Below are 16241 nucleotides of genomic sequence, written 5' to 3'. Positions count from 1 at the left end.
GGCGGGGCCAGGCTGGGAGGGGAAACTGGGCCTGCGGGGCCTGCCTCGGGAGGGGAAGCTGGGCGGGCGGGGCCTGGCTCGGGAGGAGAAACTGGGCGGGCGGGGCCTGGCTCAGGAGGAGAAACTGGGCGGGCGGGGCCTGGCTCAGGAGGGGAAACTGGGCGGGCGGGGCCAGGCTGGGAGGGGAAGCTGGGGGGGGGGCCAAGATGGGAGGGGAAGCTGGGCGGGCGGGGCCAGGCTGGGAGGAGAAGCTGGGCAGGCGGGGCCAGGCTGGGACGGGAAGCTGGGCGGGCGGGGCCTGGCTGGAGAGGGGAAGCTGGGCGGGCGGGGCCAAGCTGGGAGGGAAGCTGGGCAGGCGGGGCCAGGCAGGGAGGGGAAGCTGGGCGGGCGGGGCCAGGCAGGGAGGGGAAGCTGGGCGGGCGGGGCCAGGCTGGGAGGGAAGCTGGGCGGGCGGGGCCTGGCTTGGAGGAAAAAGCTGGGCGGACGGGGCCTGGCTCAGGAGGAGAAGCTGGGCAGGCGGTGCCAGGCTGGGAGGGGAAGCTGGGCCTGCGGGGCCTGCCTCGGGAGGGGAAGCTGGGCGGGCGGGGCCTGGCTCGGGAGGAGAAGCTGGGCAGGCGGTGCCAAGCTAGGAGGGGAATCTGGGCGGGCGGGGCCAAGATGGGAGGGGAAGGTGGGCGGGCGGGGCCAGGCTGGAGGAGAAGCTGGGTAGGCGGGGCCGGGCTCGAGAGGGGAAGCTGGGAAGGCGGGGCCGGGCTCGGGAAGAGAAGCTGGGCGGGAGGGGCCAACTTGGGGGGAGAAGCTGGGTGGGCGGGGCCAGGCAGGGAGGGGAAGGTGGGCGGGCAGGGCGAGGCTGGGAGGAGAAGCTTGGTGGGCGTGGCCGGGCTCGGGAGGGGAAGCTGGGCGGGCTGGCCGGGAACGGGGGGAGAAACTGGGCGGGAGGGGCCTGGCTCGGGAGGGGAAGCGGGCGGGCGGGGCAAACCTGGGAGGGGAAGGTGGGCGGGCGGGGCAAGGCTGGGAGGAGAAGCTGGGCGGGCGGGGCCTGGCTCAGGAGGAGAAGCTGGGCAGGCGGGGCCAGGCTGGGAGGGGAAGCTGGGCCTGCGGGGCCTGCCTCGGGAGGGAAAGCTGGGCGGGCGGGGCCTGGCTCAGGAGGAGAAGCTGGGCAGGCGGGGCCAGGCTGGGAGGGGAATCTGGGCGGGCGGGGGCTGGCTGGTAGGGGAAGCTGGGCGGGCGGGGCCAGGCTGGGAGGGGAATCTGGGCGGGCGGGGGCTGGCTGGGAGGGGAAGCTGGGTGGGCGGGGCCAGGCTGGTAGGGGAAGCTGGGGGGGCAGGGCCAAGATGGGAGGGGATGGTGGGCGGGCGGGGCCAGGCTGGGAGGAGAAGCTGAGCGGGGGGGGGGCCGGACTCGGGAGGGTAAGGTGGGCGGGCGGGGCCTGGCTGGGAGGGGAAGCTGGGCGGGCGGGGCCTGGCTGGGAGGGGAAGCAGGGCGTGCGGGGCCAGGCAGGGAGGGGAAGGTGGGCGGGCGGGGCCAGGCAGGGAGGGGAAGGTGGGCGGGCGGGGCCAGGCTGGGAGGAGAAGCTGGGCGTGCGGGGCCTGGCTGGGAGGGGAAGCAGGGCGTGCGGGGCCAGGCAGGGAGGGGAAGGTGGGCGGGCGGGGCCAGGCTGGGAGGAGAAACTTGGCGTGCGGGGCCTGGCTGGGAAGGGAAGCAGGGCGTGCGGGGCCAGGCAGGGAGGGGAAGGTGGGCGGGCGGGGCCAGGCTGGGAGGAGAAACTGGGCGTGCGGGGCCGGGCTGGGAGGGGAAGCAGGGCGGGCAGGGCCGGGCTCGGGAGGAGAAACTGGGCGGGAGGGGCCTGGCTCAGGAGGGGAAGCTGGGCGTGCGAGGCCTGGCTTGGGAGGAGAAGCGGGGCGGGCGGGGTCGGGAACGGGAGGAGAAACTGGGCGATCGGGGCCTGGCAGGGAGGGGAAGCTGGGCGGGCGGGGCCAGGCAGGGAGGGGAAGCTGGGCGGGCGGGGCCAGGCTGTGAGGGAAGCTGGGCGGGCGGGGCCTGGCTTGGAGGAAAAAGCTGGGCGGACGGGGCCTGGCTCAGGAGGAGAAGCTGGGCAGGCGGTGCCAGGCTGGGAGGGGAAGCTGGGCCTGCGGGGCCTGCCTCGGGAGGGGAAGCTGGGCGGGCGGGGCCTGGCTCGGGAGGAGAAGCTGGGCAGGCGGTCCCAAGCTAGGAGGGGAATCTGGGCGGGCGGGGCCAAGATGGGAGGGGAAGGTGGGCGGGCGGGGCCAGGCTTGGAGGAGAAGCTGAGTGGGCGGGGCCGGACTCGGGAGGGGAAGCTGGGCGGGCGGGGCCAGGCTGGAGGAGAAGCTGGGTAGGCGGGGCCGGGCTCGAGAGGGGAAGCTGGGAAGGCGGGGCCGGGCTCGGGAAGAGAAGCTGGGCGGGAGGGGCCAACTTGGGGGGAGAAGCTGGGTGGGCGGGGCCAGGCAGGGTGGGGAAGGTGGGCGGGCGGGGCGAGGCTGGGAGGAGAAGCTTGGTGGGCGTGGCCGGGCTCGGGAGGGGAAGCTGGGCGGGCTGGCCGGGAACGGGGGGAGAAACTGGGCGGGAGGGGCCTGGCTCGGGAGGGGAAGCGGGCGGGCGGGGCAAACCTGGGAGGGGAAGGTGGGCGGGCGGGGCAAGGCTGGGAGGAGAAGCTGGGCGGGCGGGGCCTGGCTCAGGAGGAGAAGCTGGGCAGGCGGGGCCAGGCTGGGAGGGGAAGCTGGGCCTGCGGGGCCTGCCTCGGGAGGGAAAGCTGGGCGGGCGGGGCCTGGCTCAGGAGGAGAAGCTGGGCAGGCGGTGCCAAGCTAGGAGGGGAATCTGGGCGGGCGGGGGCTGGCTGGTAGGGGAAGCTGGGCGGGCGGGGCCAGGCTGGGAGGGGAATCTGGGCGGGCGGGGGCTGGCTGGGAGGGGAAGCTGGGTGGGCGGGGCCAGGCTGGTAGGGGAAGCTGGGGGGGCAGGGCCAAGATGGGAGGGGATGGTGGGCGGGCGGGGCCAGGCTGGGAGGAGAAGCTGAGCGGGGGGGGGGGGGGGCCGGACTCGGGAGGGTAAGGTGGGCGGGCGGGGCCTGGCTGGGAGGGGAAGCTGGGCGGGCGGGGCCTGGCTGGGAGGGGAAGCAGGGCGTGCGGGGCCAGGCAGGGAGGGGAAGGTGGGCGGGCGGGGCCAGGCAGGGAGGGGAAGGTGGGCGGGCGGGGCCAGGCTGGGAGGAGAAGCTGGGCGTGCGGGGCCTGGCTGGGAGGGGAAGCAGGGCGTGCGGGGCCAGGCAGGGAGGGGAAGGTGGGCGGGCGGGGCCAGGCTGGGAGGAGAAACTTGGCGTGCGGGGCCTGGCTGGGAAGGGAAGCAGGGCGTGCGGGGCCAGGCAGGGAGGGGAAGGTGGGCGGGCGGGGCCAGGCTGGGAGGAGAAACTGGGCGTGCGGGGCCGGGCTGGGAGGGGAAGCAGGGCGGGCAGGGCCGGGCTCGGGAGGAGAAACTGGGCGGGAGGGGCCTGGCTCAGGAGGGGAAGCTGGGCGTGCGAGGCCTGGCTTGGGAGGAGAAGCTGGGCGGGCGGGGTCGGGAACGGGAGGAGAAACTGGGCGATCGGGGCCTGGCAGGGAGGGGAAGCTGGGCGGGCGGGGCCAGGCAGGGAGGGGAAGCTGGGCGGGCGGGGCCAGGCTGGGAGGGAAGCTGGGCGGGCGGGGCCTGGCTTGGAGGAAAAAGCTGGGCGGACGGGGCCTGGCTCAGGAGGAGAAGCTGGGCAGGCGGTGCCAGGCTGGGAGGGGAAGCTGGGCCTGCGGGGCCTGCCTCGGGAGGGGAAGCTGGGCGGGCGGGGCCTGGCTCGGGAGGAGAAGCTGGGCAGGCGGTGCCAAGCTAGGAGGGGAATCTGGGCGGGCGGGGCCAAGATGGGAGGGGAAGGTGGGCGGGCGGGGCCAGGCTTGGAGGAGAAGCTGAGTGGGCGGGGCCGGACTCGGGAGGGGAAGCTGGGCGGGCGGGGCCAGGCTGGAGGAGAAGCTGGGTAGGCGGGGCCGGGCTCGAGAGGGGAAGCTGGGAAGGCGGGGCCGGGCTCGGGAAGAGAAGCTGGGCGGGAGGGGCCAACTTGGGGGGAGAAGCTGGGTGGGCGGGGCCAGGCAGGGTGGGGAAGGTGGGCGGGCGGGGCGAGGCTGGGAGGAGAAGCTTGGTGGGCGTGGCCGGGCTCGGGAGGGGAAGCTGGGCGGGCTGGCCGGGAACGGGGGGAGAAACTGGGCGGGAGGGGCCTGGCTCGGGAGGGGAAGCGGGCGGGCGGGGCAAACCTGGGAGGGGAAGGTGGGCGGGCGGGGCAAGGCTGGGAGGAGAAGCTGGGCGGGCGGGGCCTGGCTCAGGAGGAGAAGCTGGGCAGGCGGGGCCAGGCTGGGAGGGGAAGCTGGGCCTGCGGGGCCTGCCTCGGGAGGGAAAGCTGGGCGGGCGGGGCCTGGCTCAGGAGGAGAAGCTGGGCAGGCGGGGCCAGGCTGGGAGGGGAATCTGGGCGGGCGGGGGCTGGCTGGTAGGGGAAGCTGGGCGGGCGGGGCCAGGCTGGGAGGGGAATCTGGGCGGGCGGGGGCTGGCTGGGAGGGGAAGCTGGGTGGGCGGGGCCAGGCTGGTAGGGGAAGCTGGGGGGGCAGGGCCAAGATGGGAGGGGATGGTGGGCGGGCGGGGCCAGGCTGGGAGGAGAAGCTGAGCGGGGGGGGCCGGACTCGGGAGGGTAAGGTGGGCGGGCGGGGCCTGGCTGGGAGGGGAAGCTGGGCGGGCGGGGCCTGGCTGGGAGGGGAAGCAGGGCGTGCGGGGCCAGGCAGGGAGGGGAAGGTGGGCGGGCGGGGCCAGGCAGGGAGGGGAAGGTGGGCGGGCGGGGCCAGGCTGGGAGGAGAAGCTGGGCGTGCGGGGCCTGGCTGGGAGGGGAAGCAGGGCGTGCGGGGCCAGGCAGGGAGGGGAAGGTGGGCGGGCGGGGCCAGGCTGGGAGGAGAAACTTGGCGTGCGGGGCCTGGCTGGGAAGGGAAGCAGGGCGTGCGGGGCCAGGCAGGGAGGGGAAGGTGGGCGGGCGGGGCCAGGCTGGGAGGAGAAACTGGGCGTGCGGGGCCGGGCTGGGAGGGGAAGCAGGGCGGGCAGGGCCGGGCTCGGGAGGAGAAACTGGGCGGGAGGGGCCTGGCTCAGGAGGGGAAGCTGGGCGTGCGAGGCCTGGCTTGGGAGGAGAAGCGGGGCGGGCGGGGTCGGGAACGGGAGGAGAAACTGGGCGATCGGGGCCTGGCTCGGAGCGGAAGCTGGGCGGGCGGGGTCTGGCTCAGGAGGAGAAGCTGGGCGGGCGACGCCGGGCTGGGAGTGGATGCTGGGAGGGCGGGCCGGGAACGGGAGGAGAAACTGGGCGGGCGGGGCGTGGCTGGGAGGGGAAGCTGGGCGGGCAGGGACGGACTCGGGAGGGGAAGCTGGGCGGGCGGGGCCAAGCTAGGAGCGGAAGCTGGGCAGGCGGGGCCTGGCTTGGCAGGGGAAGGTGGGCGGGCGGGGACTGGCTTGGGGGAAAAAGCTGGGCGGGCGGGGCCTGGCTCGGAAGGGGAAGCTGGGTGGGCGGGGCCGAGCTCGGGAGGGGAAGCAGGACGGGCGGGGCCGGGCTCGGGAGGAGAAACTGGGCGGGCGCGGCCAGGCTGGGAGGGGAAGCTGGGCGGGAGGGGCCTGGCTCAGGAGGAGAAGCTGGGCGGGCGGCGCCAGGCTGGGAGGGGAACCTGGGCGGGCGGGGCCGGATTCGGGAGGGGAAGCTGGGCGGGCGGGGCCGGGCTCGAGAAGGGAAGCTGGGAAGGCGGGGCCAGGCTGGGAGGGGAAGCTGGGCCTGCGGGGCCTGCCTCGGGAGGGAAAGCTGGGCGGGCGGGGCCTGGCTCGGGAGGGGAAGCGGGGCGTGCGAGGCCTGGCTTGGGTGGAGAAGCGGGGCGGGCGGGGTCGTGAACGGGAGGAGAAACTGGGCGGTCGGGGCCTGGCTGGGAGGGGATGCAGGGCGGGCGGGGCCGGGCTCTGCAGGAGAAACTGGTCCGGCGGGGCCAGGCTGGGAGGGGAAGCTGGGCGGGCGGGGCCAGGCTGGGAGGAGAAGCTGGGTGGGCGGGGCCGGGCTCGAGAGGGGAAGCTGGGAAGGCGGGGCCGGGCTCGGGAAGAGAAAGTGGGCGGGCGGGGCCGGACTCGGGAGGGGAAGCTGGGCGGGTGGGGCCTGGTTCAGGAGGAGAAGCTGGGCAGGCGGGGCCAGGCTGAGAGGGGAAGCTGGGCGGGCGGGGCCTGCCTCGGGAGGGGAAGCTGGGCGGGCGGGGCCTGGCTTGGGAGGAGAAGCTGGGCGGGTGGAGCCAGGCTGGGAGGGGAAGCTGGGCGGGCGGGGCCTGGCTCAGGAGGAGAAGCTGGGCGGGCGGAGCCAGGCTGGGAGGGGAAGCTGGGCGGGCAGGGACGGACTCGGGAGGGGAAGCTGGGCGGGCGGGGCCAAGCTGGGAGGGGAAGCTGGGCAAACGGGGCCTGGCTTGGGAGAAAAATCAGGGCGGGCGGGGCCTGGCTTAGGAGGAGAAGCTGGGCAGGCGGGGCCAGGCTGGGAGGGGAAACTGGGCCTTCGGGGCCTTCCTCGGGAGGGAAAGCTGGGCGGGCGGGGCCTGCCTCGGGAGGGGAAGCTGGGCGGGCGGGGCCTGGCTCAGCAGGAGAAGCTGGGTGGGCGGGGCCTGGCTCAGGAGGAGAAGATGGGCTGGCGGGGTCAGGCTTGGAGGGGAAGCTGGGCGGGCGGAGCCAGGCTGGGAGGGGAAGCTGGGGGGGGCGGGGCCTGGCTTGGGAGGAGAAGCGGGGCGGGCGGGGCCTGGCTCAGGAGGAGAAGCTGGGCGGGCGGAGCCAGGCTGGGAGGGGAAGCTGGGCGGGCAGGGACGGACTCGGGAGGGGAAGATGGGCGGGCGGGGCCAAGCTGGGAGGGGAAGCTGGGCAAACGGGGCCTGGCTTGGGAGAAAAATCAGGGCGGGCGGGGCCTGGCTTAGGAGGAGAAGCTGGGCAGGCGGGGCCAGGCTGGGAGGGGAAACTGGGCCTTCGGGGCCTTCCTCGGGAGGGAAAGCTGGGCGGGCGGGGCCTGCCTCGGGAGGGGAAGCTGGGCGGGCGGGGCCTGGCTCAGCAGGAGAAGCTGGGTGGGCGGGGCCTGGCTGGGAGGGGAAGCTGGGCGGGTGGGGCCTGGCTTGGGAGGAGAAGCTGGGCGGGTGGGGCCAGGCTTGGAGGAGAAGCTGAGCGGGCGGGGCCGGACGCGGGAGGGAAGCTGGGCGGGCGGGGCCTGGCTGGGGAGGAGAAGCTGGGCGGGCGGGGCCGGACTCGGGAGGGGAAGCTGGGCGGGCGGGGCCTGGCTTGGGAGGAGAAACTGGGCGGGCGGGGCCGGGAACGGGAGGAGAAACTGGGCGGGCGGGGCCTGGCTGGGAGGGGAAGCTGGGCGGGCAGGGACGGACTCGGGAGGGGAAGCTGGGCGGGCAGGGACGGACTCGGGAGGGGAAGCTGGGCGTGCGGGGCCAAGCTAGGAGGGGAATCTGGGCAGGCGGGGCCTGGCTTGGCAGGGGAAGGTGGGCGGGCGGGGACTGGCTTGGGGGAAAAAGCTGGGCGGGCGGGGCCTGGCTCAGGAGGAGAAGCTGGGCAGGCGGGGCCAGGCTGGGAGGGGAAGCTGGGCGGGCGGGGCCTGGCTTGGGAGGAGAAGCTGGGCGGGTGGGGCCAGGCTGGGAGGAGAAGCTGAGCGGGCGGGGCCGGACGCGGGAGGGGAAGCTGGGCGGGCGGGGCCTGGCTGGGGAGGAGAAGCTGGGCGGGCGGGGCCGGGAACGGGAGGAGAAACTGGGCGGGCGGAGCCTGGCTGGGAGGGGAAGCTGGGCAAGCGGGGCCAGGAAAAGAGGGGAAGCTGGGCGGGCAGGGCCAGGCTGGGAGGGGAAGCTGGGCGGGCGGGCGGGGCCAAGCTGGGAGGGGAAGCTGGGCAAACGGGGCCAAGCTAGGAGGGGAATCTGGGCAGGCGGGGCCTGGCTTGGCAGGGGAAGGTGGGCGGGCGGGGACTGGCTTGGGGGAAAAAGCTGGGCGGGCGGGGCCTGGCTCAGGAGGAGAAGCTGGGCAGGCGGGGCCAGGCTGGGAGGGGAAGCTGGGCGGGCGGGCCTGGCTTGGGAGGAGAAGCTGGGCGGGTGACGTCTGGCTCAGGAGGAGAAGCTGGGCAGGCGGGGCCAGGCTGGGAGGGGAAGCTGGGCGGACGGTCCAGGCTGGGAGGGGAATTTGGGCGGCGGGGGCTGGCTGGGAGGGGAAGCTGGGTGGGCGGGGCCAGGCTGGGAGGGGAAGCTGGGCGGGCGGGGCCAAGATGGGAGGGGAAGGTGGGCGGGCGGGGCCAGACTGGGAGGAGAAGCTGAGCGGGCGGGGCCGGACTCGGGAGGGGAAGCTGGGCGGGCGGGGCCTGGCTGGAGAGGGGAAGCTGGGCGGTCGGGGCCAAGCTGGGAGGGGAAGATGGGCGGGCGGGGCCTGGCTTGGGAGGAGAAGCTCGGCGGGCGGGGCGTGGCTCAGGAGGAGAAGATGGGATGGCGGGGTCAGGCTTGGAGGGGAAGCTGGGCGGGCGGGGCCAAGCTGGGAGGGGAAGCTGGGAGGGCGGGGCCTGGCTTGGGAGGAGAAGCGGGGCGGGCGGGGTGGGGAACGGGAGGAGAAACTGGGCGGGCGGGGCCTGGCTGGGAGGGGAAGCTGGGCGGGCAGGGAAGGACTCGGGAGAGGAAGCTGGCCGGGCGGGGCCAAGATGGGAGGGGAAGGTGGGCGGGCGGGGCCAACTTGGGGGGAGAAGCTGGGTGGGCGGGGCCGGGCTCGGGAGCGGAAGCTGGGCAGGCGGGGCCTGGCTTGGGAGAAAAAGCTGGGCGGGCGGGGCCTGGCTCGGAAGGGGAAGCTGGGCGGGCGGGGCCAGGCTGGGAGGAGAAGCTGGGTGGGCGGGGCCGAGCTCGAGAGGGGAAGCAGGACGGTCGGGGCCGGGCTCGGGAGGAGAAACTGGGCGGGCGCGGCCAGGCTGGGAGAGGAAGCTGGGCGAGAGGGGCCTGGCTCAAGAGGAGAAGCTGGGCGGGCGGCGCCAGGCTGGGAGGGGAACCTGGGCGGGCGGGCCGGGAAAGGGAGGAGAAACTCGGCGTGCGGGGCCTGGCTGGGAGGGGAAGCAGGGCGGGCGGGGCCGGGCTCGGGAGGAGAGACTCGGCGGGCGGGGCCTGGCTGGGAGGGGAAGCTGGGCGGGCGGGGCCGGGCTCGGGAAGAGAAAGTGGGCGGGCGGGGCCGGACTCGGGAGGGGAAGCTGGGCGGGCGGGGCCTGGCTCAGGAGGAGAAGCTGGGCAGGCGGGGCCAGGCTGAGAGGGGAAGCTGGGTGGGCGGGGCCTGCCTCGGGAGGGGAAGCTGGGCGGGCGGGGCCTGGCTCAGGAGGAGAAGCTGGGCGGGCGGGGCCTGGCTCAGGAGGAGAATCTGGGCTGGCGGGGTCAGGCTTGGAGGGGAAGCTGGGCGGGCGGAGCCAGGCTGGGGAGGAGAAGCTGGGCGGGCGGGGCCGGGAACGGGAGGAGAAACTGGGCGGGCGGGGCCTGGCTGGGAGGGGAAGCTGGGCAAGCGGGGCCAGGAAAAGAGGGGAAGCTGGGCAAACGGGGCCTGGCTTGGGAGAAAAATCAGAGCGGGCGGGGCCTGGCTTAGGAGGAGAAGCTGCGCAGGCGGGGCCAGGCTGGGAGGGGAAACTGGGCCTTCGGGGCCTTCCTCGGGAGGGAAAGCTGGGCGGGCGGGGCCTGGCTTGGGAGGAGAAGCTGGGCGGGCGGGGCCCGGCTCAGGAGGAGAAATTGGGCGGGCGGGGCCTGGCTGGGAGGGGAATCTGGGCGGGCGGGGGCTGGCTGGGAGGGGAAGCTGGGTGGGCGGGGCCAGGCTAGGTGGGAAAGCTGGGGGGGGGCCAGGCTGGGAGGAGAAGATGAGCGGGCGGGGCCGGACTCGGGAGGGGAAGCTGGGCGGGCGGGGCCTGGCTGGGGAGGAAAAGCTGGGTGGGCGGGGCCGGGAACGGGAGGAGAAACTGGGCGGGCGGGGCCTGGCTGGGAGGGGAAGCTGGGCAAGCGGGGCCAGGAAAAGAGGGGAAGCTGGGCGGGCAGGGCCAGGCTGGGAGGGGAAGCTGGGCAAGCGCGGCCAGGAAAAGAGGGGAAGCTGGGCGGGCAGGGCCAGGCTGGGAGGGGAAGCTGGGCGGGCGGGGCCAAGCTAGGAGGGGAATCTGGGCAGGCGGGGCCTGGCTTGGCAGGGGAAGGTGGGCGGGCGGGGACTGGCTTGGGGGAAAAAGCTGGGCGGGCGGGGCCTGGCACAGGAGGAGAAGCTGGGCAGGCGGGGCCAGGCTGGGAGGGGAAGCTGGGCGGGCGGGCGGGGCCTGGCTGGGAGGGGAAGCTGGGCGGGCAGGGACGGACTCGGGAGGGGAAGCTGGGCGTGCGGGGCCAAGCTAGGAGGGGAATCTGGGCAGGCGGGGCCTGGCTTGGCAGGGGAAGGTGGGCGGGCGGGGACTGGCTTGGGGGAAAAAGCTGGGCGGGCGGGACCTGGCACAGGAGGAGAAGCTGGGCAGGCGGGGCCAGGCTGGGAGGGGAAGCTGGGCGGGCGGGGCCTGGCTTGGGAGGAGAAGCTGGGCGGGTGGGGCCAGGCTGGGAGGAGAAGCTGAGCGGGCGGGGCCGGACGCGGGAGGGAAGCTGGGCGGGCGGGGCCTGGCTGGGGAGGAGAAGCTGGGCGGGCGGGGCCGGGAACGGGAGGAGAAACTGGGCGGGCGGAGCCTGGCTGGGAGCGGAAGCTGGGCAAGCGGGGCCAGGAAAAGAGGGGAAGCTGGGCGGGCAGGGCCAAGCTGGGAGGGGAAGCTGGGCAAACGGGGCCAAGCTAGGAGGGGAATCTGGGCAGGCGGGGCCTGGCTTGGCAGGGGAAGGTGGGCGGGCGGGGACTGGCTTGGGGGAAAAAGCTGGGCGGGCGGGGCCTGGCTCAGGAGGAGAAGCTGGGCAGGCGGGGCCAGGCTGGGGGGGAAGCTGGGCGGGCGGGCCTGGCTTGGGAGGAGAAGCTGGGCGGGTGAGGCCTGGCTCAGGAGGAGAAGCTGGGCAGGCGGGGCCAGGCTGGGAGGGGAAGCTGGGCGGACGGTCCAGGCTGGGAGGGGAATTTGGGCGGCGGGGGCTGGCTGGGAGGGGAAGCTGGGTGGGCGGGGCCAGGCTGGGAGGGGAAGCTGGGCGGGCGCGCCAAGATGGGAGGGGAAGGTGGGCGGGCGGGGCCAGACTGGGAGGAGAAGCTGAGCGGGCGGGGCCGGACTCGGGAGGGGAAGCTGGGCGGGCGGGGCCTGGCTGGAGAGGGGAAGCTGGGCGGTCGGGGCCAAGCTGGGAGGGAAAGATGGGAGGGCGGGGCCTGGCTTGGGAGGAGAAGCTCGGCGGGCGGGGCGTGGCTCAGGAGGAGAAGCTGGGATGGCGGGGTCAGGCTTGGAGGGGAAGCTGGGCGGGCGGGGCCAAGCTGGGAGGGGAAGCTGGGAGGGCGGGGCCTGGCTTGGGAGGAGAAGCGGGGCGGGCGGGGTGGGGAACGGGAGGAGAAACTGGGCGGGCGGGGCCTGGCTGGGAGGGGAAGCTGGGCGGGCAGGGAAGGACTCGGGAGGGGAAGCTGGCCGGGCGGGGCCAAGATGGGAGGGGAAGGTGGGCGGGCGGGGCCAACTTGGGGGGAGAAGCTGGGTGGGCGGGGCCGGGCTCGGAGCGGAAGCTGGGCAGGCGGGGCCTGGCTCGGGAGAAAAAGCTGGGCAGGCGGGGCCTGGCTCGGAAGGGGAAACTGGGCGGGCGGGGCCAGGCTGGGAGGAGAAGCTGGGTGGGCGGGGCCGAGCTCGGGAGGGGAAGCAGGACGGGCGGGGCCGGGCTCGGGAGGAGAAACTGGGCGGGCGCGGCCAGGCTGGGAGAGGAAGCTGGGCGGGAGGGGCCTGGCTCAAGAGGAGAAGCTGGGCGGGCGGCGCCAGGCTGGGAGGGGAACCTGGGCGGGCGGGGGCTGGCTGGGAGGGGAAGCTGGGTGGGCGGGGCCAGGCTGGGTGGGAAAGCTGGGGGGGGGCCAGGCTGGGAGGAGAAGATGAGCGGGCGGGGCCGGACTCGGGAGGGGAAGCTGGGCGGGCGGGGCCTGGCTGGGGAGGAAAAGCTGGGTGGGCGGGGCCGGGAACGGGAGGAGAAACTGGGCGGGCGGGGCCTGGCTGGGAGGGGAAGCTGGGCAAGCGGGGCCAGGAAAAGAGGGGAAGCTGGGCGGCCAGGGCCAGGCTGGGAGGGGAAGCTGGGCAAGCGGGGCCAGGAAAAGAGGGGAAGCTGGGCGGGCAGGGCCAGGCTGGGAGGGGAATCTGGGCAGGCGGGGCCTGGCTTGGCAGGGGAAGGTGGGCGGGCGGGGACTGGCTTGGGGGAAAAAGCTGGGCGGGCGGGGCCTGGCACAGGAGGAGAAGCTGGGCAGGCGGGGCCAGGCTGGGAGGGGAAGCTGGGCGGGTGGGGCCTGGCTTGGGAGGAGAAGCTGGGCGGGTGGGGCCAGGCTGGGAGGAGAAGCTGAGCGGGCGGGGCCGGACGCGGGAGGGGAAGCTGGGCGGGCGGGGCCTGGCTGGGGAGGAGAAGCTGGGCGGGCGGGGCCGGACTCGGGAGGGGAAGCTGGGCGGGCGGGGCCTGGCTTGGGAGGAGAAACTGGGCGGGCAGGGCCGGGAACGGGAGGAGAAACTGGGCGGGCGGGGCCTGGCGGGGAGGGGAAGCTGGGCGGGCAGGGACGGACTCGGGAGGGGAAGCTGGGCGTGCGGGGCCAAGCTAGGAGGGGAATCTGGGCAGGCGGGGCCTGGCTTGGCAGGGGAAGCTGGGCGGGCGGGGCCTGGCACAGGAGGAGAAGCTGGGCAAGCGGGGCCAGGCTGGGAGGGGAAGCTGGGCGGGCGGGGCCTGGCTTGGGAGGAGAAGCTGGGCGGGTGGGGCCAGGCTGGGAGGAGAAGCTGAGAGGGCGGGGCCGGACGCGGGAGGGAAGCTGGGCGGGCGGGGCCTGGCTGGGGAGGAGAAGCTGGGCGGGCGGGGCCGGGAACGGGAGGAGAAACTGGGCGGGCGGAGCCTGGCTGGGAGCGGAAGCTGGGCAAGCGGGGCCAGGAAAAGAGGGGAAGCTGGGCGGGCGGAGCCAGGCTGGGAGGGGAAGCTGGGCGGGCAGGGACGGACTCGGGAGGGGAAGCTGGGCGGGCGGGGCCAAGCTGGGAGGGGAAGCTGGGCAAACGGGGCCTGGCTTGGGAGAAAAATCAGGGCGGGCGGGGCCTGCCTTAGGAGGAGAAGCTGGGCAAGCGGGGCCAGGCTGGGAGGGGAAACTGGGCCTTCGGGGCCTTCCTCGGGAGGGAAAGCTGGGCGGGCGGGGCCTGGCTTGGGAGGAGAAGCTGGGCGGGCGGGGCCTGGCTCTGGAGGAGAAATTGGGCGGGCGGGGCCTGGCTTGGGAGGAGAAGCTGGGCGGGCGGGGCCTGGGTCAGGAGGAGAAGCTGGGCTGGCGGGGTCAGGCTTGGAGGGGAAGCTGGGCGGGCGGGGCCAAGCTGGGAGGGGAAGCTGGGAGGGCGAGGCCTGGCTTGGGAGGAGAAGCGGGGCGGGCAGGGACGGACTCGGGAGGGGAAGCTGGCCGGGCGGGGCCAAGCTGGGAGGGGAAGGTGGGTGGGCGGGGCCGGGCTCGGGAGGGGAAGCTGGGCGGGCGGGGGACGGGCTCGGGAGGAGAAACTGGGCGGGCGGGGCCAGGCAGGGAGGGGAGGCTGGGAAGGCGGGGCCGGGCTCGGGAAGAGAAAGTGGGCGGGCGGGGCCGGACTCGGGAGGGGAAGCTGGGCGGGCGGGGCCGGGCTGGGAGGGGAAGCTGGGCGAGCAGGGACGGACTCGGGAGGGGAAGCGGGCGGGGCGGGGCCGGGCTGGGAGGGGAAGCTGGGCGAGCAGGGACGGACTCGGGAGGGGAAGCGGGCGGGCGGGGCAAGGCTGGGAGGGAAAGCTGGGCGGGCGGGGCCTGGCTCAGGAGGAGAAGCTGGGCAGGCGGGGCCAGGCTGGGAGGGGAAGCTGGGCCTGCGGGGCCTGCCTCGGGAGGGAAAGCTGGGCGGGCGGGGCCTGGCTCAGGAGGAGAAGCTGGGCAGGGGGGGCCAGGCTGGAAGGGGAAGCTGGGCGGGCGGGGCCAGGCTGGGAGGGGAATCTGGGCGGGCGGGGGCTGGCTGGGAGGGGAAGCTGGGAGGGCGGGGCCAGGCTGGGAGGGGAAGCTGGGGGGGCGGGGCCTGGCTCAGGAGGAGAAACTGGGCGGGCGGGGCCTGGCTCAGGAGGAGAAACTGGGCGGGCGGGGGCTGGCTGGGAGGGGAAGCTGGGTGGGCGGGGCCAGGCTGGGAGGGGAAGCTGGGGGGGGGCCAAGATGGGAGGGGAAGCTGGGCGGGCGGGGCCAGGCTGGGAGGAGAAGCTGGGCAGGCGGGGCCAGGCTGGGACGGGAAGCTGGGCGGGCGGGGCCTGGCTGGAGAGGGGAAGCTGGGCGGTCGGGGCCAAGCTGGGAGGGGAAGATGGGCGGGCGGGGCCTGGCTCGGGAGGGGAAGCTGGGCGGGCGGGGCCAAGCTGGGAGGGAAGCTGGGCAGGCGGGGCCAGGCAGGGAGGGGAAGCTGGGCGGGCGGGGCCAGGCAGGGAGGGGAAGCTGGGCGGGCGGGGCCAGGCTGGGAGGGAAGCTGGGCGGGCGGGGCCTGGCTTGGAGGAAAAAGCTGGGCGGACGGGGCCTGGCTCAGGAGGAGAAGCTGGGCAGGCGGTGCCAGGCTGGGAGGGGAAGCTGGGCCTGCGGGGCCTGCCTCGGGAGGGGAAGCTGGGCGGGCGGGGCCTGGCTCGGGAGGAGAAGCTGGGCAGGCGGTGCCAAGCTAGGAGGGGAATCTGGGCGGGCGGGGGCTGGCTGGGAGGGGAAGCTGGGTGGGCGGGGCCAGGCTGGGAGGGGAAGCTGGGGGGGCGGGGCCAAGATGGGAGGGGAAGGTGGGCGGGCGGGGCCAGGCTTGGAGGAGAAGCTGAGTGGGCGGGGCCGGACTCGGGAGGGGAAGCTGGGCGGGCGGGGCCAGGCTGGAGGAGAAGCTGGGTAGGCGGGGCCGGGCTCGAGAGGGGAAGCTGGGAAGGCGGGGCCGGGCTCGGGAAGAGAAGCTGGGCGGGAGGGGCCAACTTGGGGGGAGAAGCTGGGTGGGCGGGGCCAGGCAGGGAGGGGAAGGTGGGCGGGCGGGGCGAGGCTGGGAGGAGAAGCTTGGTGGGCGTGGCCGGGCTCGGGAGGGGAAGCTGGGCGGGCTGGCCGGGAACGGGGGGAGAAACTGGGCGGGAGGGGCCCGGCTCGGGAGGGGAAGCGGGCGGGCGGGGCAAACCTGGGAGGGGAAGGTGGGCGGGCGGGGCAAGGCTGGGAGGAGAAGCTGGGCCTGCGGGGCCTGCCTCGGGAGGGAAAGCTGGGCGGGCGGGGCCTGGCTCAGGAGGAGAAGCTGGGCAGGCGGGGCCAGGCTGGGAGGGGAATCTGGGCGGGCGGGGGCTGGCTGGTAGGGGAAGCTGGGCGGGCGGGGCCAGGCTGGGAGGGGAATCTGGGCGGGCGGGGGCTGGCTGGGAGGGGAAGCTGGGTGGGCGGGGCCAGGCTGGTAGGGGAAGCTGGGGGGGCAGGGCCAAGATGGGAGGGGATGGTGGGCGGGCGGGGCCAGGCTGGGAGGAGAAGCTGAGCGGGGGGGGGGGGGCCGGACTCGGGAGGGTAAGGTGGGCGGGCGGGGCCTGGCTGGGAGGGGAAGCTGGGCGGGCGGGGCCTGGCTGGGAGGGGAAGCAGGGCGTGCGGGGCCAGGCAGGGAGGGGAAGGTGGGCGGGCGGGGCCAGGCAGGGAGGGGAAGGTGGGCGGGCGGGGCCAGGCTGGGAGGAGAAGCTGGGCGTGCGGGGCCTGGCTGGGAGGGGAAGCAGGGCGTGCGGGGCCAGGCAGGGAGGGGAAGGTGGGCGGGCGGGGCCAGGCTGGGAGGAGAAACTTGGCGTGCGGGGCCTGGCTGGGAAGGGAAGCAGGGCGTGCGGGGCCAGGCAGGGAGGGGAAGGTGGGCGGGCGGGGCCAGGCTGGGAGGAGAAACTGGGCGTGCGGGGCCGGGCTGGGAGGGGAAGCAGGGCGGGCAGGGCCGGGCTCGGGAGGAGAAACTGGGCGGGAGGGGCCTGGCTCAGGAGGGGAAGCTGGGCGTGCGAGGCCTGGCTTGGGAGGAGAAGCGGGGCGGGCGGGGTCGGGAACGGGAGGAGAAACTGGGCGATCGGGGCCTGGCAGGGAGGGGAAGC

This window comes from Pelodiscus sinensis, chromosome 29 (genome assembly GCF_052426305.1).
Source record: "Pelodiscus sinensis isolate ZL-2025 chromosome 29, ASM5242630v1, whole genome shotgun sequence".
NCBI classification, from domain to species: domain Eukaryota; kingdom Metazoa; phylum Chordata; order Testudines; family Trionychidae; genus Pelodiscus; species Pelodiscus sinensis.
Note: the sequence above shows the minus strand (reverse complement) of the source record.